This window comes from Marmota monax, unplaced genomic scaffold (assembly GCF_021218885.2).
Source record: "Marmota monax isolate L192 unplaced genomic scaffold, Marmota_monax_Labrador192_F-V1.1 WCK01_AAM20220418_F8-fsc00091, whole genome shotgun sequence".
NCBI classification, from domain to species: Eukaryota; Metazoa; Chordata; class Mammalia; order Rodentia; family Sciuridae; genus Marmota; species Marmota monax.
The window spans coordinates 2,360,683-2,385,797 of NW_026692434.1; the positions used below are offsets into that span (position 1 = coordinate 2,360,683).

Genomic DNA, 25,115 nt, shown 5'->3' on the forward strand with positions numbered 1-25,115 from the left:
CAGATCTCCAAGCAGGTGGTGAATGTGTTGGAACACTTCAGAATACCTTTAAGGATCATAAGAAAAACTGCGATCACTACAGTTCTCCTAAATACCTTCCAGGAAATAGTGGGCCTCACAGATCCCTCCAATGGATCCTATGATGCTAAACATATAAAATAAAAGCATATTTCTTCCTTTGTTGCTTTTAATATTTTTTTCTTACAATGGGGTGGAATTACACATAGCAGCAAAACCTACACACACTTTTACACTACCACAATTACACTGGGCCAACACAATTATATTAATCAAGTGGCACATTTCTCTTTGTAGTTAAAAATTGGCCAAAGCTAAGAAATGGTATTCATAATTACACCCATTGAACTGACACAAGTTTATGTTTTTTCTAATTTCTTTAAAGCTTTCTCTCACAATGTTACCCTGATTCAGAAAGATTTTCTTTCATTTGTCATGCTTTAATAGTTTTCACATGAATACCATTGAACTAGAGATAATAAAATTCTTATTAGAGAAAATAACATTCTTATTCTTAGATATTTAAGCTTTAGTTTCTAGATCAGGAAGAAGGCTACCTTGGTTAATCCCCTAGGATGGTTCCACTGGTATGGAATATAACTTTTTATGATTAAGGCTTTTGTTGGTTCATTTTACACTTGATTTCTTCTGAAGTCCTTAAATCCTGCAGGGACTCATTTTGTCCCAGCATACCTTATGCCAGGGTGGCCTCAGATTGTAATTGGTTACAGATAACTACTGATAATCTTCTTCCTTGGAGGAAAATCTATATTACAGAAATAGGAAATCAGCAATATAAAAGCACATATCTCAGATTTGTTGTCCACATACACTCTTTATGCAGCACAAGTCTCAAGTTAGACTGATGTCTTTTTGTCTTTTTGGAGGGAAGGAGGGCATTGGGGATTGGATTCAGGGGCACTCAACCACTGAACCACATCCCTAGTCCTACTTTGTATTTTATTTAGAGGCAGGGTCTCACTAAGTTGCTTAATACTTGCTTTTGCTGAGGCTGGCTTTGAACTCGATATCCTCCTGCCTCTGCCTCCCAAGCCCCTGGGAATACAGGCATGCACCACCTCACTGATCCTAGCCATTTTTCCAAAATAGGTGTCCAGCAGCTTGTGATAGTCCAAGAACAGAGTGAGTTGTCCCTTTCTAAGAGCAATGAGGACACAAAGGCTCAAAGCCAGTGTTTTTATTAAAGGATGAATTCAGAATTCAGAGAAAATCCAAATTAAATGTCCATTCCATAAGTGATTAGACAAATGAAGGAAAGTCTGGAAGAAAGAGTTATTATGATGGGCTATAAGTTTTAGTACACATGGAAGGAAGAACCAAGACAGATTTCAGGGATGCTGGATATTCAAGCCCATACCATTCTAGGACCATAAGACTTCTTTGGTGGGTGAAAAAGGTGTTATGAGGAGTGCTGTGCCAGATTGAACAATTAGTCAAGTAATTTAAGTGGAAAGCTGAGGTAGGAAAAACAAAGAACTATTGTTTTCTTATTCTTTGTGTATAGTGAACACTTAATTATAAAAGGCATTGATAATTAAAAGTATAATCCAACCAATAACTCAAATTTGTTCAGAATGAAAATACTAGAAAATAACTAAAGCTAAACTCAGATCTAAAAATTTAAATTTGACCTTAGAGTAGGTTATTTCAGAATAAAGCCATATCAATTTATCTAGAGTATAGTATTATTTGCTATAAAAATTCTAGCAAGTTCATAAATTAAACTTCCATAAAAAACCCTTATTCTTCTTTATTTTTCTTTTAACTTACCATAATTATATATTTAAATTTTTACATATTAATTTTGAATAAGATTATTTTATGTAAGTTTGCTTACTTCTTTCATATTACTAAACTTGAAGGGACATGTTAAGAATAACTCAAGGCAAATTAAAGCTGAAAATAAAAATAAGGTAATTTTACATTTCCTTTGATCTTGTGTAAGGACAGTGTGATTATTCAGCATTCTGATTGCTTATGTAGTACTGATAATCTATATTTTAAAAATTTATGTTCCATGGATAAAACATACTGTTGATTTTTCCCAAATGCTGGCACAGAGACTGACTTACTATAGTTTAGTGATTAGAGCTGAAGATTGTTCTCTACAATATAATATCTATGTGTTTTCCAAAGTATATCCACTAGTATGGAGTAGGATAATACAAATATAATTGATTACCATTAATACTCTTCATTTTTATTCCAGTTTAATATATATAAAACATTATTATCCTATTTGATCTGATATTTTCAATGTTTTTGAGCAAGAACAAACAGATAATATTTTATAGTAACAAATTATGAAATGTGTGAGTTGGCACAATTTGTTTTACCTCCTAAATATTACTTTTCAATAGTGAACTAATTATACTGAAAACATATACATGCAAGCATGCACACAGACTTACAGAATGTTAATGCTGAATAAAGTCTAGGTAACGGGGAATAGTTGCTGTTACTTGTGGCCATTTTTTTTCAGAGTGTGTTGGATTAAGACTCCTTAAAGAACTTCAGAATATCATATGCCTTTTAGAAAAGAGGGAAAATTATTTTTTCATAAAGTCTATATGCTTCACGACCTCATTTTTCTGAACCATAGATAATTAGCTCCTGAAGAAACTTGAACAACTAAAAATAAATGCCACAAAGACCATAAGGTTTAATTAGTATCTTTGAACTTCACTAATAATCTTATTTTATTTCAACATAAACATAGAATCAACACCTCTGTTTTCTGGTTCTTGGTTTAGATACAAAAAGATAGAAGCAGAGAATGCTGGTAGGGCATATATATAGAGAGAGGAAAAAAAACAGAATAGATGAAATGCTGGAGAAAGAAGTATTAATAGTAGCAACAGAGTATAGAGTCCTTATTGTGGGAATACAGGACTCCTTATGCCTCAGAATTGAAAACACTAGTGTTAAGAATTAAGACAATAATGTATGTGTAGAATCATGGCTTTAATTCATCAAGATAAAAGTTTCTATAATCTGCTTTAGATGGCAGGGAAATGGGTAATGCATCTTAGAAAGATTATCTTCAAAAAATAGTTTAAATGAAAATGTTAAAGCTTTTTCTATCTGAAAAAATGCCCCCACCTATATCCGTTTTTGATAAACGAAATGTTCCTATATACTAAAATATCTATGAACATTTTGGTAGATATGTATGTGTGTATATTTTTGTAGGAAGAATGTCCACAGCTTTATTTAGTCTCTCAAAAGATTTAAGATCTCAAAAAAATTAATATGGTTTGGGAAAAGCAGCCCTACAAACTAAGACTTTTGGCAATGCATTTATAAAATATTTGAGCTTTAATAGAACACTTTTTCATATTCACATATGAATATGGCATTCAAAAACAGACACATGGTAATCATAATGCATGTGAGTTAATGAGCACTTTCTAATGACAAAAACTCCATTAAATATTTTACATAATTACAGAATGAATGAATGCACATGAAAAATTGATATGCTACAGAGAGATTTCAATTTACAATGTGCCTTATTCTATCATAAATTGCATTCTAAGTGTTCTAAATATGCATCACAGGTAAGTGGCTATTGTTTTAAGAAAAATGTGACTTTTTAAATATATCAATAATTTTTTAAAATTTATAATTATCAAACAGGTCAGGGGAAATTGTTAGTTAATATGAATTATTGAAATTATCTTTTTCTTTAATAAAAAATCAAATTATTCTCTTCAATAAAAATATTTAAAAGCTCGTTGAAGAGTTATTTAAACCTGCTTCCTCTACTTTCTCTCTATCTATTTCCTCTAACATCTCTTGCAGTGAAGCATGTCTCTCATCACTCTCCTAAAACTTCTATTGGAAAATCCTCCTGGAAACTCCCAATGACCCAATTAAACTTCTTCCCATTTTTCATCCTTCATGTCCTCTGTGCCTTGCAAACCCCTCTCTGTTTCTTGAAACTGTCCATTTCATTAGCAGTTTTATTTTTATTACACTATCAAATAGAATTAAAGGATAAATGCCAGTCTCATGACTCAGAAATATTTGGAATTTTGGAGGCAATAAAATAAATTAAGGAAGATTCAGCACCCATGAGGAAAAAAAAAAACTACATTATTTGAGCCCCAGCACTTTGCAGTTTCAAAGACAAAACAGAATGTTTGAGATCTTATGTGATAAGAATGATGGGGCACATGCACGGATCTCTGGTCTAAGGATTTATCTAAAGTTGCACTGGAATGTTTTATAATTTGTATCATGTTTTAGTTATGTATTTTCTGCAAAAACTTCATGTAGCATATTACATTTGTTTTATTCAGTAACAAGAATAGCCTAGTCATTTTTATTTCTTTTTTTTATTCGTTCTTTGCAGTTAGACGTGACAGTAGAATGTATTTTGACATATCATACATACATGCAGTATAACTTCCCATTTTTGTAGTTGTACATGATGTGGAGTTACACGGGTCATGTATTCATATGTGAACACAGGAAAGTTATATCCGATTAATTCTACTGTTTTTCCCATTCCCATTCTCCCTCCCTTCTCCCCACTCTGTACCCTGTCCAATCCAGTGAACCGCCCCTTCTCCCCCGACCCCGCACCCTGCCTATTGTGAGTCAGCTTCCACATATCAGAGAATACTTGAACTTTGGATTTGGGGGATTGTCTTACTTCATTTAGCATAATAGTCTCCAGTTCCATCCATTTACTGGCAAACACCATAATTTCATTCTTCTTTATGGCTGAATACTATTCCATTGTGTATATGTACCACATTTTCTTTATTCATTCATCTATTGAAGGGCACCTTGGTTAGTTCCATAGTTTAGCTAAGAATAGCCTACTCTTTAGAAACTAATTGTATTAGTTTGAGACTTACAACTAGAATTGAATTCATTGAATTGAATTTGAGGAAGATAAGTGATGTTGTGGTCCTACATGTTGTGGTCCTACTTACCTTATACAATTAAAAACAAAAATAATTTATCTCTTCCTATAAGCAAAGTCTTTTCTAAGTGATTCTAGTCTTTAAAATAAATGAATAATCTTTTAGTCTGCAAGCAGATTGCAGTTTGGTCTAGTTTAGATATAAAAAAATTACATAAATAAATAGCATGAACACTTTGGTATGTATCATATAAACCAAATGTTATAGATTCATTTCAGGAAATGTACTGTGTAAGGATTAAGAAAACCTTCTTAGAAAATGAGACATTTGATGCAGACTTTGGAGGGTGGTTGGATCGTTAACAATTCAAAATGAAGGGAAGTGAGTAGCAAATAAATTGTTACATTCCAGAACATTCCTTTAGCAAAGATAGTAAAATGATGTGACAGTTCAGATTATGTTTAGGGGATAATTGGTCTATTTTGATTAAAACACATATGTATGCAATTAAAGTGAAATAAAATTTGAGAGCCATGTCTGACATCTGATAGTAAGGAATAACTGAAGCTTAACTTGTAAGAATTGTGCTTCAGTAGAACATACATTAGAATAGAAAATAGAATTTATAGATATTGGAAAAAACTGTAAACTTAATTAGTCTAAATATAGATAGAAGGCTTTTTTTTTTTACTGTAATCCATGCAGGAGATAATGAAAACTTGAATTAGCAGTAGTATAAATAGGAACCAAAGTGTGTGTGTGGATTTGAAGTACTACCTGGAGCTAGAATTGATAGAATTCCATAACTGACGAGGGTATGGGAGAGAAGGGAGAAATAAAATTTGTATTAACTCAACAAACATTTGAGTCTCTAATATACTAACATTTAAGCAAGTGTAGCCCCCAAGTGAAAACCTAACATGAGATTGTGGATTTTGGTAGAGGAGTCAAATCCTTAAATATGTAATCAGTGATCATCTGCATAAAAGTGATGGTGAAGGCACATATTTTTTTTCAAACATCATGACATAAGACAGAGAGAAGTAAGGTGATTTCCACACTGAAAACAAAGGATCAAAGCCAGTCTCTGAAGGCAGGAGTGGCTGGAGGCAGTGGATGTAAGGCCTTCCATAATAAGGCAAAAAAAAAAAAAAAAATCAGTGTCATAACTAATAGGAGGGTGAGAATATTTCAAAACCAATACTCTAGTTAATTTTAATTACTTATGAAGTTTAGAGTATTAGAGATAAAGAAAAATCTTACATGATTGTTGATGGAAGAGCATGAAGATTCTACAGAAAAAGAGCAGAAACAGTGAACAGCATCTAAAGGTTCAAGCTCCTTAGGTGGTTTCAATGGATCATACCCTAAATATTTTAATAGTTATTTCCAAGGATTTACTTTGCACAGACAAGTGCTTTACACCCATGCCCTGCTATCTCACAACTGTCTCTTAGGAATTATTCAAAGTTGACAACTATCAGATAAAATGATATTTCCAAACACAGAATGTTGTATTTATTACTTGTAAGGAATTTGAAATGTTTTCTGTATATAAACCTTAAAAGCTATAAGACTCTAGAAAGGATAGTTTCATTTCTTCTCCAGTAAGCCAATAACACAATAGCACCAATGCTTTGGAAACATTAAAGTTAACACATTTATCTTTACCAAGCTAAATATCACTCTCTATTCTTGGTTTAGAAAGATGAAGTATTGGGCTTTTTAGAAGAAATATTCATACCTGATATTTTTTGAAATTGAAATCAAATTTGATCTGAATAAGGGTATAATATAAAAGTCAACATCTCTTTTTTCTCTGCAGGCCTTTTTATGAACATTAAATCTATGTTATTTGTTAAATTTACTGATAAAGTTCATCATTTCATTGGTGTAATGTCTTGTTCAATTGAGGAATCTACTTTCAATCTGATGATGTAAAACTGGAACGGCTTCTCTTTCTTAGCTTATTTTCTTTTTCTGTTACTGCTTAGCTTTGTGGCTCACACATCTGTATCACTTGCTTAACTTTCTTTCCTTAAAAATGACACTTGTCAGTTGACACCAAGCCCCCCAAATACAGGAATTAACATCGTTTTGCTTATTTGTAGCACCTGATGTTGGTGCAGTTAGCTAGACTTGAGTGAGACTTGACTGCTTTTTGGCAGTCTCCCACGCTTGCTAGACACCTGAGACAAATGAAAGTTTTTCTTTAGGTCAGAAAGAAAAATGAAACTACCTTTTTCTTTTCTGTTTCTGTTAGTTTGTTTTGTTTTTTGTTTTTGAGGAAAAAGAAAAGCAGTCAGACAGTTTTAAACCAGGACTCGGAATGATATGCAGCATTATGAGTTGTTTTATTATTTCTTATTTTATGGGAATTATCCCCTGGCATTTACCATGATTCACTTATTCCAAATGACTGGGGACAGAAGACTTGGGAGGCTGAGGCAAAAGACCATTATCAGAGCTTGAGGCAAGCAGTACAAACTCCTCAGGGTTGTGAAGATCTCCCTACCCCTCAGTTTAAGGAGCTCCCTGAAGTCACTATAGTTGGTTGGTAAGGACTCATGGATTTAATTAATTTTAAAAAATCTCAGACCTTCATTCAATAAGTATATTTCATGTTATGTTCTAGGTTAATTCCTCAGTGAACAAATTAGACAAATTGCTCTTGTGGAACTTATATTTTATATTAGAGAGACAGATTTCAAACAAATGCCATCTAACATGTCCAATGGTCATAATTGCTGTGAAAATAAATAAAACCACTAGGATAAGAGAATAGAGAATGCAGATTGGTGAGAAAAATCCTCGTATCAGTGTACTGATATTTAAATATAGAAGCAACTGCCTTTAGAGTGTGAGATGTAATGATATGTAGAGACAGAGCCCTTCATAGAAGAAACCATAATTCTAAATACCATGATGCATCCATGTGCTTCATATGTAAGAAGAGCTGAAAGAATTAAGTGGTGCTGGAGAAGCTGAGGGTAGGGCAGTGGGAGGAGATGATTTCAAGGAAGGAGAAGTGAGACTGCAGAACGCCTTTAACTGAAGGTCTAAATAAGAAGCAAAAACACTACAAGATTTGAACAGAAGAATGATGAATTCTGATTTATATTCTAAAATGGTCATTCTGACTATGAAGTGTAGACTAATAGACAGTAGGGGGCATGAGTGGATATAGCAACAGCAGTGAGATGTTTATTGCAGCAGCAGCCAGGAGAGAGAACGCAGATGCTTGGACCAGGTGACAATGGAGATAGTGAAAAGATATTTTAATAGCTGATATGACAGAGTTTATTAATAGTTATAACTGGGTCTGGAAGAAAGAGAAAGTTCAAAGAAATGTTTCCATAATATCTCTAAAAACTCAAAAACTACAGAAGGTAAACAGATTTACGTCAAAAATTAAAATACTTCTTAAATTCACTGGCAAAATTTTCTGTGACCGTTTTAAAGTCTCTAAAGTTCAGAGACCAAAGGAAGCTTGTTCTGGTTTATTTTTTATGTATTATCTTCCTAAGTGCAACACAAATCCTTGCTCTTGCAGTTTAAGCTCATTTCATTTTTACTGTTCTCAGGAAGATTGAACAATTTTATCCTTAGAAACCATCAGCATCCTGTCGTCATCCTACCATCTGAATCCTTGGGCAAAAGCCAGGATGAAATTGTTTATTGAAATGAATTTGTGAAGCTGTGGCTCAGATTGAACTGCCAGTTAACAAATGAAGTAAATGGCATTTTTCCTACCATCTTTTTTCTTCTACTACTTTTAAAAGTGATAGAACCTCAAGTGAGGAGAATTCTTCAGTCTCCACCAAGTCCAGCAATAAATTAGTTAGCTTTACTCCTCTTTTTAAAATCATTTTTCTGTTTTTATATAAAAATTTTAAAAATATAAATATATAAACATATATTCTCAAGGTAGGAAAGATCTTTTAAGGGTACCTCTATTTCTACAGCATGAGAAAAATATTATTTGTAATAGCATTACTGTCATAGTTACAACAATTTTCTACCTCAAGAATAATAGGTAGAAAAATGTTTTTATTAGCTTTTCTGTTTTATTCCTCAGGATTTCCATGAAAAGTTTTGGTAAAGCATCTGTTGTAATCTATAGAACTTCCCAAAATAATGCTTTCACAAATATTCATGATAGTATTTACTCCTAACAACCTTGCTGCCTAAGAGTTGAGGACACCCACATAAGTTGTCCTAGATCAGTGCTTCCCATTCAGAGTGGATGCATTGTTTTTTTCCTTTGCATCTCAGTAATTGAAAGTTAAAGATTTCTTTCATTATCTTGCTCAGCCAACCACACTCTAACCTTCTAAAACTTCAGTGTAGATTTTTTGATACGACCCTAGGGAAATCTTACTCATATGTTCTGTATTTCTACAAAGTAAAATAACTACTGACCATTTGTTTTCTTTTCTAGTACTAATCTTCATATATGCTTACTTTGTTAAAATGTAAAATTATTTTTCTGGCTAATTATATATTTTGAGGGATGCCTGTCTTACACTTTCTATAAGCATTAAGTGTTTTTTCTATTACATCTTTTATTTATTTATTGATTGATTCCAAGGGTTGAACTCAGGGGCACTTGACATCCCCAGCTGTATTTTGTATTTTATTTAGAGACAGGGTCTCACTGAGTGGCTTAGCACCTTGCTTCTGCTGAGGCTGGCTTTGAACTTAGGATCCTCCTGCCTCAATCTCCAGAGTAGCTGGTATTACAGACATGTGCCACCATGCCTGGCCCTTATATTACATCTTAACTAATAAAAATTTTGTGAACTTTCCACATCTGGGATTATTGCATAAAATGGGTTAAATCTCTATCCTTTCGGTAACTGTCTGGTAAAGAATGCATTGATTCAGGAACAAATTTTTGCTCCAAGACCATCATTTCTTTTGGATTTTGTATTTACTGGGGAAAAGCACATGGTCTGGAGAAACCTAAGAGAGTCACACAAAAGGCAGTTGGAAACCAACACTGTATGGAATGCACAACAATGTGCAATAGCTTTGGGAAAACAATTAGGAAAACCAGAGGAAAAGTTGACTTCTACCAAAACTATGCATATCTATGAGAAAAGAATGCATGGCCTAAAGTAGGAAATGTGGATAACAGAGATGGTGATGGTGAAGTGACATATTTTAGTGGCATATCTTGGTCTACCAGATATTAATTATGAAAGTTGTCCTCAAATAGAAATCTATAACTTTAAACATTAAAATTTCTTTTAAGAATACAAGCTGAGAATTCTTGATTTTCTCATGCATTGACACATAGAACTAGCCACAAAATGTTTTGTGTTTGTGCTTCTATTCTCTATAAAGAGCTTGAGTTTCTGCCAAGAAGTTCTTTGTGACCTCTTTGTCCTAAGAAATCTACCAATAGTAGCTTTGCATACGGAGGTTGGTACTTTGTATCAGTTCAAGAAACTTGGCAAAAGTTTTAACTATGAAAAGTCTCTCCAAGGTGGGATGGAGGGGAAAAAAAGGACTGGTAAACTAAATGGTTTTGTATTTCCCTATAGTTCTTGTATCTAAAAGGGGTTGGAGCTATAATTCTTCTCAGATTGACTCCATTGTTCTGTTTGAGATAAATTCTTTCAGCATGTAGTAGATTTACACTACAATAAATAGAAAGATAAAATCCAAGGTCTAAAGAAAACAAAATTTAAATTTTATGACATTGCTTCTGATCTCTGTTGGTTGATGTAATACAATGAATATTTGGAATTAGTAGAATGGCATACTGTGTGCCTCCTTTCTGATTTTGCTGTTCAACTGAATTAGAAGGATGTCACTGCAAGCTTGTGTGAACACAAAATGTAATCCCATTTCAACTGTTTCTATGGCAATAATTGCTTATCTCTATGGTAATAGTGGTCTGCCTCTATAACAATAACCTGCAATGAGAGAAAAAAGGCACTGACTCTCTGTTAACAATTTTTCTTTTTCTTTTTTCTATTTTCATGTTCTCTTGTTTTCAAAAGTCTTAATTTATTTGGTTCCACCAAGAATTCTTTACTAAATCCTTCCTCTTCTCCCACCGCTTCCTTCTCTGAATTAAAAAAAAAAAAGGAAGCTTTTAATTTGAAAACTGAAAAATCTGACTAAGATTAAAAACTGGTACTTTTATGTTCATGGAAGAAGGAGATACTGTTTTGCATCTTTTAAAATATGCTGGTTTTGAAGATAGATGCATTGGGCTGAAAACCATAGCTGTACCATGACTAATTGATCCTTCTGTAAGTTATTTCATTTCTAAATTTCTTCTTATTCTTTTCTAAAGATAATAATGTCTTCTTCACAGAGATAATATCAATGATAAGATTAGATACATTTAGCACCTGACATACAATAGGCCCTCTGATTGGTAATGGACAAACACAAGGCCAAATACGGGCTATGCTATTGATTGTGTGATTGTAGTGAGGTCACCCAGACCCCTGGCCATGGTCTGCTCCTCCAGGGAACTTCTAAAGTTCATACCAAGTTTCAGTATCATACTTTAAAAAAAAATCTGAATATTATGCATATTGTGTACATCAAAAAGAAGAGCAAGATTCCATATATATAGGCATATGACTAGTCTAGAAAATCACCTGTGTTGTTTGTCTGTTTTAGAAGTATTATGTGACTCAGTTGCCTTCTGTAGAATAATGACAATAAGAACCAAGAGATTCTGGGCTTTTGGCATTTTGCTACAAGAAGCTACTTTTTGCTTCCATGGATGCATTTGTCATTAGTCAAATTCCAGCTCCCTTGGATGATGCAGACCAAAAAAACCTTTTCTGACTTAACTTTATAATATCTCAACTATGTTCTGTGGAATTTTATCAATCATCTTTAGAGATGCATCAAAGAATTCTGTAACATTACTATATGTTCTCTAAAATTTAGAAATAAATTAGTTTGCTTAGTCCTTAATTAAAGTCTCTCAAATGATCAAAAATATTTTGGAGCTTTTATATCTATTTAAAATTTCCATTTGAAGAGCTTCTCCTTTTGAAGGATCTGCATCCATTATTTAGAGTGATAATCTAAATAATTTCATTTTTTTCTATATAGTCTCTTTTTGCTTTCCCCAAACTCATTGCCCAATTATTTCTTTTTTAATTTTCCTTAATTCCTTAACAAGTTTGTCTCGTTGTCCCTAAAATGAAATTTTATTCTTAATAATAAGGCTAACCTCTGCTATCTTTATAATATATTCTGAAAATCTTGAGTATTTCAAAAAATCATAAAATTTTTAAATTAAATAACAATTTCTCAGCAAAAAACTAAATATATTGTTTTGTAACATAATTGAGACTACATTGGTAAAACATAATCATAATTGGTTAGTGTGCTCTTTTTTTAAATTTTTTATTGTTGGTTGTTCAAAACATTACATAGTTCTTGATATATCATATTTCACACTTTGATTCAAGTGGGTATGAACTCCCATTTTTACCCCATATACAGATTGCAGAATCACATCAGTTACACATCCATTGATTTACATATTGCCATACTAGTGTCTGTTGTATTCTGCTGCCTTTCCTATCCTCTACTATCCCCCCTCCCCTCCCCTCCCCTCCCCTCCCCTCCCCTCTTCTTTCTCTACCCCCTCTACTGTCATTCATTTCTCCCCCTTGTATTATTTTCCCCTTTTCCCTCACTTTCTCTTGTATGTAATTTTGTATAACCCTGAGGGTCTCCTTCCATTTCCATGCAATTTCCCTTTCTCTCCCTTTCCCTCCCACCTCTCATCCCTGTTTAATGTTAATCTTCTTCTCATGCTCTTCGTCCCTACTCTGTTCTTAGTTACTCTCCTTATATCAAAGAAGACATTTGGCATTTGTTTTTTAGGGATTGGCTAGCTTCACTTAGCATAATCTGCTCTAATGCCATCCATTTCTCTGCAAATTCTATGATTTTGTCATTTTTTAATGCAGAGTAATACTCCATTGTGTATAAATGCCACATTTTTTTAATCCATTTGTCTATTGAAGGGCATCTAGGTTGGTTCCACAGTTTTGCTGTTGTGAATTGTGCTGCTATGAACATCGATGTAGCAGTGTCCCTGTAGCATGCTCTTTTTAGGTCTTTAGGGAATAGACCGAGAAGGGGAATAGCTGGGTCAAATGGTGGTTCCATTCCCAGCTTTCCAAGAAATCTCCATACTGCTTTCCAAATTGGCTGCACCAATTTGCAGTCCCACCAGCAATGTACAAGTGTACCCTTTTCCCCACATCCTCGCCAGCACTTGTTGTTGTTTGACTTCCTAATGGCTGCCAATCTTACTGGAGTGAGATGGTATCTTAGGGTGGTTTTGATTTGCATTTCTCGTGCTCTTTTTTAAATACATATGTCACTAGAGTGAAATACAGTGCTGAATTTGATCATTGAGTGTATGTTTGTATGTAAGTTGGGGAGTAAACCATTGTTTGTTGGGAGATTTTTTTTCCTTTTGGTTTGAATATCTAAAGGTAAAAATTATTTTCTGAGTTTCAGTTGACTTAATTTATTTCCTGCAATGAAACAGAAATGTTGTTTTCAAATATAGAGTTAACATTAATTTTGCTCAGCATACTTTATTTATAATTGTAACTATAATATCATAAGTCTCTACAATAATACCATTGTGCTCTAAAGTGTATGTTAGCTTTATAATTATCCAAAACTAGTCTAATAAGATGAGATTGATTGTATGTGGTTTAAAGCATGTTGTGGAACCAGGTGCAACCATGCACTGGTGCCAACTCAAGAATGCTTAGTAAATGGTATCTTCTGTTCTTCTATCTGTTCCTTCTCTTTCTCCAAAGACTTATACTTAGTGAGGCACACATGCCTAACCTCAGTACTCCCTATTTTGAAGGGGTATGAAATCCATGGTTTCTTTTCAGTAAGGCAAAGTGGTTAAAATTCTACAAACAAACCAAAACCTGAAGGTTGAATTAGTCAGGAGAGGAACAGGTAGGAAATGAAGAGTTGCAAGTGTGACTGCAGTCTAGTTGCTAGTGGAAAGGTCCTGAGCTAACACTGAAGAGGAAATTAAAGGTCAAGTCATGGAGACCTTGGAACAGACTTTGTATCTTCTACAGTATGACAGGAAACTGCCCGGAGTGACATGATTCAATTTTTGCTTAAAACCTATTCTGACTGCCATGTGAGGGGTGAGTAGCAAGGGTACAATATGAAAGTGGTGTGTGTAGTGAGTTGTTTTAACTTAGGTTAATATTTAATGGACAAATGTGCAGCAGTCTAAATGGGGATTAGGAAACATCATTAGGCTGTTTTGGAGGAGATGCAGTGGTAATGATGAACTGGATTAACAAGGTAAAGATATGAATGTGTCAAAGATAACTTATTGATTCTGACTTGAGGAAAGGGTTCACTCGGTTTTCTTGAGATGAAGAATGCATAGAGAAACCATATTTTGATAGAGTGAGTGGAAATCAAGGTTTAAGCTTTGGATATGTTACTTTTGAGATATCTAAAGACATCAGAGAAAGGACCAAATAATTAATTCAGTTTTAGGACTGGAGTTTGGAAGAAAATTTCTTATACACATTGCACATAACTGAAGATATTTGTGTGAAACACATCTCTCACTAGATTGCAATATGTAAAGACTTTTCCTTTTTACATTTTGAATTCTCCACAGTATTTTGTTCAAGTGAGAGAATGGTTAAGGTAAAAAATAAAAGGGAATTGGCATGTATTGTATCTTACTATGTATAAGGAGTGAGCTAATTGCCTTTGGCTTAGTCCTCATGAAAGGCTATTGATTTTTACAAATGGTCAAACGGAAGAGCAATTAAATGACTGCCAAAGTCCACAGAATAAATGGAAAACTAGGACTGATTGACTACAGGACCCAAATTGATCATACTAAACCCCCTGCCTCCCATTAAGCTCTGAGCAAACCTCATTTATTAAAAAAAATATGGGCAGTTTATTGTATCAAACCCACTGTATGCTAAGATCCTATGTACAGCAATAATAGGGAACATGGGAACATGGATATTGGAATTCATAATCTACTGCGAAGGCAGAAAATGAGGCAGCCTATGTAAAAATTAAGAGAGTATATGACAGAGAGAGGTGGGGGCTTAGATCTCTTTAGATGGGGACAAAAGATGCTAAAGAAAAAAAAATAATTTAGCAGAGACCTGAGAAAAGGAATGAGGTAATGTTTTCTAGTTACATAGGAAAAGCCCTGTGGTGGAAAAGGCCTATCCGTGCAGCTTGATCTGGTGAGCAAACTGATGGCCATGTAAAATGTGACTGCAGACAGATGGAAGCCCAGCCATGGAGAGCCTCAGAGACCAGAGCCTGAGAATTCAACTTGTACCCCATAAGCATCAGTCAAACCATTCAATTGTTTCAATGAGGGGATAAATGTGACCTGCTTTATATATTACAAAATATTACTGTGGTTTTTGAGAGAAGGAGAAATTCTGGGTACAAAAGTTAAGAATCCCAGTCATACAGCTCCTGAATGAGTTCAGAAGAGAGATTCTGGTGCCTTCTAGAGGGCTGTGGAATGGAGACAGAGGAAATGCAGTGATTCAGGACATGTTGCAGAAATAACACCCAACTATCTGTTGATGGCTGGGTTGTAGGAGGCAAGGAAAAGGCAGAAGTAAAGAGTGGCCCTTAGGTTTTTGTTTTGAAGTCTGAGTAGATGGCAGCACCTTTAGAAATATGGGGAAGAAAGAGCTTTGGTGGTGGAAAATCAAGGGTTCTGCTCAATAAACAATTATTGAATTAAAGAACCACAGTGCTGATCACATAAGAGAATTCTTGTGTTTTGTATTATTAAATACCATATTTAATAATGGACCATTCATTTATGAATTTTGTATGGCTGCTTTCACATCAAAATAATAGAGTTAGGTTGTTGCAGAGGAATGGTGGCTATGAAGCTGAAAATATTTTTAACTTTAATAGGAAAAAAAATTCAAATATTTACTATAACACCCTAAATCTAAATTTAGAGTATTATTTTCTTTTTTTTTAATATAATAGTTGTTCTTTACATAATCTTTATAAAGGATTTTACTCCTTATAAAGCCACACTCTCAATATTAAGCTATGCATGATGTCTTCCTATTCCTGAGTCCCTCTTCTCTACTCTTTCTCTCTCACATGGTTTGTTTTTGGTAGTTCTCCCTGTTTATCATTACATTACAAAGTGGGTCTTTCCTAAGTTTCATTTCTTGACTCCTTTCTATCATCTCCTCTTTATCTTCATAACTCCTACCTCATTTATTTTAGGTGTCTCCTAACTGCCAGCTGACCAAAGGAGCTTTTTCTTTTTGTGGGGGTAGGTGGGGTATCAGGGATTTAACCCAGGGGCACTCAGCCACTGGGCCACATCCCCAGACCCTATTTGGTACTGTATTTAGAGACAGGGTCCACTGAGTTGCCTAGTGCCTTGCCATTGCTGAGGCTGGCTTTGAACTCCCTATCCTTCTGCCTCAGCCTCCTGAGCCGCTGGCCAAAGGAACTTTTTTCCATTCAGTATAGCTTCCCAGCCCAGCCCAGCATTCCATCTCATGACAGTTATTATTACCAACATCCTCTCTAGTTTTGTTTACATACTACTGTCTGTCTCTCCCCAAATTCTATGCCAGCGACTTCAATTATTTTATTCATAAGTGTATTTCCAGTGCTCAGAACCATTTCTCAAACATAAGAAGTATTCAATTAACATTTGTTAAATGATGAATTAGTACATTGTATTCTCTCTTTGGGAAAATTTATCCATGTCTACATTATCTACTATTACTTCTGCTAAGAAGACATCCAGTTTATATGTTCATGTTCTAAATTTGATTATTCTCCAGATCCAGATTTCTCGGCCTAGACAATATCAGTTTTAGCCTATTACCCTACCTGAACTCCCTGCCTATTAATATGAATTACTATTTTTCTAAGCTTTCTCGTGTAATGTTATTCCTCTTATTCAGAATGCCCTTCCTTTGCCCTTCACTATTCTGATACTTCTGGAACATTACTAGCTTTTACCAGGCTCTTGGTCGACACAGGCAGTTCCCTTGACCCATTTGTTATACCACAGCTACAACAGTGTTACTGCAGAGGCCTTCCTTGGCCCAGATATCTGTGTTCCATCTTGTTTTAATCAGCTTTTTTGTCACTGTGATGAAAAGGTCTGACAAAAATTTTAGAGGAGAAAAAGTTTATTTGGCATTTATGATTTCAGAGGTCTCAGCCCACAGATGTCCTAGTCCATTAGTCTGGGTGAGGGAGACCATCATGGCAGAAGGGCATGACAGAGGAAAGCAGCTCAGAACTGTCACAAGAAAGCAGAGAGACAGTTCCACTCACTTGGGGGAGGGGGGAATATGAACCCCAAAGGCACACACAGTAACCTCTCTCCTCCAGCCGTACCCTAGCTGGCTACAGTTACAGCCTAGTTAACCTTATAGGTGGATTAATCTACTGATTGGGTTGTAACTGCCATCATCTGATCATTTCACCTCTGAACCTTCTTGCACTGTCTTACACATGAGCTTCAAGTTGACACTTCATATCTAAACCCTAACACATCTCATCAGTTATTTCCTTCAGAATGGCACCTATTACAATCTGGAATTCTCTGAATTGTTTTTCCCTTACCAAACATGTGTATTCCTCTCTAGACATGAACTCTTTAAGGGCAAAAACTTTTTGTCTCTTGTTCACTGGCAAAATTCTCAGTGGTAGGACAGTTCTTAGGACACCCTGGGGCTCCATAGAGGTTGTCGGATGAATGCATTTACAAATAAACTCTTAAGTCTCCAATGGCATTTTTTTCTTTTGTCAAAATATAGCACTTCCCATGGCTACTGCTCTTTGGGAAATTGAGGATTTGCTATCCTGGGAAGGCCCTTTATTGTTTCCTTCACTTGTTGTTTCTTGTCCATTTTGGTGCCTAATGTCTAATAGGTTCCTGACTGATTTCTCTAATAAAATTTAAATGATCTTAATATCAAAACAATAACACACTCTGAGAGAGAGACAGAGAGGGAATATTAATGCTGTATATACCAAAGCTCTTAGTGTTTTACACTTGGATAATTATTATGTAATGCTCTTTCCTATACAGGACTTCTATTCTTAATTTCACTAGCTACAGAAAGAATGGGAACTTCAGATTTATATGCAAAAATGACTTTGTATCTCACGTTTTGTTCATGGTTAGGATTAAAATTATGAACTACTTTAGTACCAAAGATGAATATTAATAAGTGTCTATTTCTAAAAGACCACAAAAAATATGCTTTTTGAAAACTAAAAGATGATTGGTATAAATACATAATAGATAACAAAAGAAATGAAGACAGTAGTTGCTTTTAGGTTTTTCTTTCTTTTTCTTTTCTTTTTATTTTTTAATGGCCACATTAAGAATAGCTTTTCCAAAATATAACCACATGGTTTCCCCTGCAACTACTCAACTCTGCCACACGAAAGCAGCCATGGACCATATGTGAATTAATGGATGTGGCTGTGTCCCAATAAAATTTTATTTGTGGACACTGAAATTCAGTTTGATATAATTTTCACATGTTAAGAAATAGTAGTCTTTTTTTAAAAAATTCTCCAACTGTTTAAAAATGAGAAAAGCCTTTTTAGTTTGTAAGCCATAGAAAAATAGCCAATGGGACACATTTGACCCTTGGTTGGTAGTTTGCAAATCCCTGCTCAAGACAGGTCAGTTTGAACAGGAGCCACGTGTGTGGCTTTGGATATACCCTGTGTGTCAGCATTATTAAATGCCACAAAGTGAGAGTGATCTGAAAGAAAGCTTTTTCAAGGGGTCTTCCACCAGAGCACCAAAGCCTGGCAGAGAGACCTCAAGCAGAATGTGGAAATGCATAATTCTGCCCAGGCTTTGAAACTAGTAATGAATCAAAAAAAAAAAAAAAAAAAAAAGAAAGAAAGAAAGAAAAGAAAAGAAAAGAAAAAAGAAAAAGAATGTAAAGCTCACTCACCAATTAATTTACAAGTTTTTCTATCTTTATTCTAGAAAATAATATGTAAAATAATTAATTATTTAAGTTTTAAGATATGATATGACATTAGCAAGTAAAAAATGTAACTTTAAATTACCAGAAGGTTACTTTTTAACTGCCCATATAGTGTGCCTACTTCTGAGTATCAGGTAATCCTGCTTTCTCTCAAAAAATAAAAATCGCTGCCTTGTCATGGAAGGACATTTCTCATTCACATCTAAGTTCAAAGCCTCTGGGGTTTTGGGATCCAAACTACATACTGGTGGTGATGGAGGGGATCTGGCAGAGTTCTCAGGGCATGGTTGTCTTGGCCAAGCTCCTGCCAGCTGCTGTTTCCAGAGAAATGAAGGCTGTGTGTCACAATCCATCAGTCCTGTTCTTTCTCTGTGGCCCTGACATTCCAATCCTGGCCTTTTAAGAAAGAAGATATGGAGTGTATGAGGGAAGTAGAGTGGAGAGAACAACTAAAAAACTATCTTTAGAAATGTCTGAATATTCCTATTTAGACCACTTCACCAAATAGTAAAACTGGTTACAACACAAAGACTATAGTAGACAAATTAATGTGCATGTATATCTATAACCAGTGATTTGATAATCACCATTCTTCAGTGGTATCTAGATTTGAACTCCTGATGGACATGTAATTGTTTTATTGCCTCAAATGGAATTATTGCATCATACTCAATGAAAAATATTTACATAAGGCAATGTTGTCATAGAAGGAATTTGGTAAATACTTGGTGAATGAATCAAGGAATGAGTGAAAAGTGCCAAGCTCCTGCTTGTGTTCAATTAATCTCAGCTGTCCTTCCCAAATGCCCTATTTTACTTGGAATCAAGGATTGCTATACAAATACGAAAAGCATGGCTTTTTAAACTGCTCAATGGCAAAGGGGTCACCACATGTAGGCTTGGCTCGGTCCCTCTGTGTTTGATATGAACACATGAAAAAAAAAAAACTTTTAAGTACTCTATTTTTCCTATAAGTACTTTCTAACACAGAGCCAACACATCATCTTCCCACACCACCCCCATCCCCACCCCGCTGCCCCTGCTTTTCGGACAGGATTTCAAAACTGTAGGTTAACAACTAGTAATCTTAGTGATGTCTTCCACAAGCAGTTCCATTTTGGCAACTGGGCAATTTTCTAATAATGATGAGTCAAGATCCAGTTTGTAAATATGAAAATTATGAAATTAACATGAAAAATGATGCAACCTTCATATATATTTTAGGAAAATAGGTATAACCACCCCCCCCCAAAAAAAAAGGAGGGGGAAGAATAGTCTTTCAGGAAGACTTTAAGCAACTTTGATATTCTCTTACACATTTGTTTATGGTTATGAGGGGCCCTCGCCTGGGTATTTCCTCTGATCATTTACATTGAGTGCTACAGAATTTATCTCATTGTATTAAAGAGTTAGGTGGATGCTTAAAGGTCGGGTTTTTGAAGTGCTCTTTGCAGTTCGTGGTCTCAGGTGCAATGGAAATTCTGAGTTTGTCATTAATGATGAGCAATTCTCTTATTCTATGAAGCAATATATTTTTAACATTGTATATCTAAGTAAACCAAGAAGGCATCTATCAGAATAAAGAAGGAGAAGGAGGGAAGAAAAGAAGAAGAGAAGGATAAAAAGAAGAAGGAAGAAAGGAAGGAAGGAAGGAAGGAAAAGGAATAAAACTGAGTAAAAAGGAAACCTTATTCAACTCCTTAGGTGGTACATTTAAGTACTACAGGATGAGCTCTATTTATTCTAAATGCAGTTCCTGCCTTTGGTTATATGAATATATTCAACAGAAAGTTTTGAATATTTAATCTCTTGAGTAAGGTCTCTGAAGGACAACCAAAAAAAATAATGTTTATTGCAAAAGTCAAATACTTCATCATAATATGGAACACATCGTGGCATAGTTTCCTTGAACTTCATTATGATAAAATCTGTTCCAGTGATGTTAGCCATCGTGATGTTACCTAGAACCCCCAGCTCCAGACACTGCCCTGGGTATACTGCTGTAAGCTCCTGACGGATACTCACTTCTTTATTCCTCTGCTAGCCCAATGAGGTAGTTGTTGGTATTATTCCCACATTACAGAAACATTGAGGCACAGAGAGGTTAGGCAATTGTATACTGGTAAGATGAATGTGGAATTTATCTTTCAAACTGACTTGAGAGACTGATAAGGTATTCTGTGAATAATCATATGAAATAGCAAGTATAAGCTGGAACTAGCTTGTAAAACTAGAAAAAACTCAGGAGCTGATTCCATGGCCCAGATCCAGAGTAGGCTCATAAACCACTCCAGAAGGCTGCTGTTTTCTTGTATTGTCCTTTGTCTGTTTTGCTTATCTCTATAGCCTTCATCCATACATTTTTACTCTCTTGCTCTCTCTTGTTTCCCTTCTACATGCCCTCCATTTCTGTCCACAATTCAGGTGAAGTGTCAAATTAATTAACTCCAGTTTTTACATGGAGAACAGTACAATGAGGACAGACTCCCCATCCTCTAGGACCTCCATAAAGGAAAGAGTTAAAACTTCATGATTTCCCTAATGAATAGGTTTCAAAGCACTGTCTCTCACTGATGAACCAAAGGAGTGATCTTTATTTTCCATGAAGAAATAGCTTATGTACCTTGAGGTCCGTCTGCAAAAATTCCCTTGTGCTTTCTGATGAACAGAAATCTATACTGAACCTGGGTTCTTTGAAAATGAGGCCAGTAAAAGGCACGATAAGCCCAAGGCTAGTCTGAGGAACTTAGTGGGACCCCATCTAAAACACAAAAAAACAAAAAAAACAACAAGACATTTTACTTTCAAAGTATTGTATGCTGCATATACAGAGTCAAAATGAAAGTATTAAAATTGAAAAATGGAAGTGTGGCTAGTTTTGCTACAATGTTTATCAGTTATGTGTCACCTATTTTTATTACATAAGAAATCAAATCTAGTGTTGTAATGAAAACACTATACAGTGAATTTAAGATAATTCTTGGTGCATTCAGAATGTTCCTGTTTGTTCAGGGACACAGTGCCCTTGAGGTTTCTTCTAAGTACTATAATCTTCTGTAAGAAAGGCATTTTTCGATTTTTGAAGCAAGTTGCTCTGTCATTGAACACCTACAATGATTGGATTTTATTCAGCAATTTTTACAGAAGCACAAATGTAACTGTGCACTTGGGCTTTGCATTGTGTCCCTTTATCAGCATTAGGCATGTATTTACACTAGATATCATTTAAGACATTTCTTTTTTAATCTTCCTTCTTTACTATTCACTTAACACCTTAGCTTCCCATTTCCTTAAAGGCCATGACTCTATCTAAATTTACCTAAGGATTTGAAACAGGTAATCTCCAAGAAGGGAAGGGATTGGGGACTGGATTAATCCAAGTGTTTCCTAAAGGGACTGAAAGAAATAAAAGTCATCTTTTAATAATTTTTGCTGAAGAAAAATTGATTGAAGTTAAAGAGGTTTAATTTTGATGCTAAGCAAGGTGGTGCAACCTGTAATCCAAGATACATTAGAGGCTAATGACTGAGGATCACAAGTTCAAGGCCAGACAACACAATTTAGTGAGACCATGTCTCAAATAAGGAAAATTTAAAAACGTCTGGGTATATATCTCAGTGGTAGAATAACCTTATATTCAATTCCCAATATCAAAAAAATACATACACACACACACACACACACACACACATATAACTTTGAATACTTCATATTTTAAAAAATGTTTACTGATAATTTGAAGGATAGCATTTGAATCCTATATGTCCATTAAATCACATTTTCTTTCTACTGTTTTTGTTTTGTTTTGTTTTTGATACTGGTGATTGAACACAGTCACTCTATCGCTGAACTACATACCCTTCCCCACTTTTGTTTAATTTTGAAATAGGGCCTATCTAAATTGCTGAGGCTGGCCTTGAACTTGCAATCTTCCTGTAGATTCTCCTCCTTTAGCCTCCCCAGTTGCTGGAAATAAAGCAAGTGCCAAAATGGCCAGCTTCATATTCCATTTTATAATGGTTTACTGAAAATATCATCTTATTTTAAGAAGAACATTGCTAAGAGAGTAGATTCCAAGTGTTTTCACCAAAAAAAGTATATGAAGTAATGCATATGATAATTAGCTCAATTTAGCTATTCACAATATATGCATATCTCAAAACATGTTGTATGTGATAAATATAAGCTTTGATTTTCCAATTAAAACTAAATTTAAAAAATTACTCAAGAAACAAAACATAATTCAGTATTTCCAAAAACTCTCAAACCACTTAGAATTTACATGTTTATATATCTATTTGTGTTTATAATATCCACACACGTATACATGTATAAACTACATTCTTAGTATAATTAAGAAATATAGATTTAGTTTTATGCACTCCCTATACTGATGAATATGCAATTTAAAGAACTTGATGTGCAAATTAGTGACCTTAACCAATTTTTATACTCCTTTAAACTGTACTGTTTTCAAAAGTATAATTTAATCCATTCATATAACTATAATTTGACAGCTTCTGTACCTCTAAACAATGAATGTTTCAAGAAGTGAATTACATGCCTTATACCACTAAAGCACTTTGTAAATCTATAAAGATTGTATTAAACTAAAATTTACCAAAGGTAAAATGACATAGAGTTGATACAGATATCCTCCATTTTAAGTTTGTTGTATTATTTCATTTTAGTTATATATATATATATATATATATATATATATATATATATATATAGAGAGAGAGAGAGAGAGAGAGAGAGAGAGAGAGAGAGAGAGAGAAATTATTAGAACTCAGAACTCAGAGCCCAACCTCTTATCTCTGGTTTATTTTCCTTTAGAGCAAAAACTATTTTATATAAGAAAACATTCATTTATTTTTATCAGCTTTTTGTCAGAGAGATGATTTTGTCTAAACCTCAAGACAACCAAAGTTAGAATCAAAGAAATAGAAGTAGATGTACTTTGTTTTAGACATTAAATAAAGTGTAGACTGGGCACAGTGACACACAACTATATTCCCATTGATTCAGGAGACAAAGGGAGGAAGATTGTAAGTTCCAGGGCAGCTTCTGCAACTCAAGAAGGCCTTGTCTCAAACTAGAAAGGACAGTGGATGTAGTTCAGTGGTAGAGTGCCCCTGGGTTCCATTCCTGGTACCAAAAAATTAATAATAATAATAATAATAATATTTAAAATAAAGTTTAGGAGACACAATGAAGAATGTGCTGATCTTCCCATGCACAAGAGAGTTTGTACTCTTTAGGACATTAGAGCTGGATTAATTATGAACATAAAAAGTATTTTATGTTAAAAATTAAACTAAACAATTATAACTATTATTCAAAAATAGCATTAAACATTCTTACATAGTTTATGCATTACCCAGTACCTTCTTTCCTTCAACATTTAATTAGAAAATCCTTTTTTAAGCTTAATATGTCAAATTACACTCAAAATGAAATCCCATCCTGTGCTGATAATGGATGTGTATAATAGCCTGAAAGAGCTTTAATGAAGTATAATTTCACTAGTGTGATGCAATAATACATAACCAATTTAATTTGAAACTAAGCCAGTGGTGCAGTAATATATTTATACAACTAATATTGTTAAATTCTTAATTTTCATCCTCTCTTGATTTAAATTACAAGTTCCCTTAAAATGAAATCCACTTAGGAATACCCTAATGATATTTTACTTTAGCTTTCCTATTGTGACAGCTTTTACAGTTTTTCCCATCATCTTTCCACTTAAATCCTCCATGGGACACTTGAAAAATTCATGTAGAAACAGCAGGAACCCATGTAAAATTTTACAAATTAAACTTCTTAATTGATGATTTTTATAAATCATCTTAAAACATAAGAACTTGTATTATACATATTACATATAATAAAAATACTCAGACATTACCAAACATATCATTTATGATTTTTTTCAATATCTATTAAAATGTTCATTGCTAGTAAAGACACAATCCTCCATTAACATATATTTATCTTTCAATTTTAGGAAGAAGTCTTAAGATTATGTTATTATTAATCTATTTGATGAATGTTCTTGCACATTCTTACAGCTCAGTAGTTATGTCAATATTGGGGCTATAATCATTTGGCTGACAGTTCTGTCTCCCAGAACAATGTGGCTTTGTTATCC

The 25,115-nt window shown here is 34.3% G+C and overlaps 1 protein-coding gene across 3 annotated transcripts in view; it reads left to right on the forward strand.

Annotated features, from left to right (window-relative positions):
• The window catches only part of Adgrb3 (adhesion G protein-coupled receptor B3), a 695,051-nt gene that overhangs the window by 358,839 nt on the left and 311,097 nt on the right, over positions 1-25,115 (forward strand). The gene's annotated exons all lie outside the window — the stretch shown is intronic.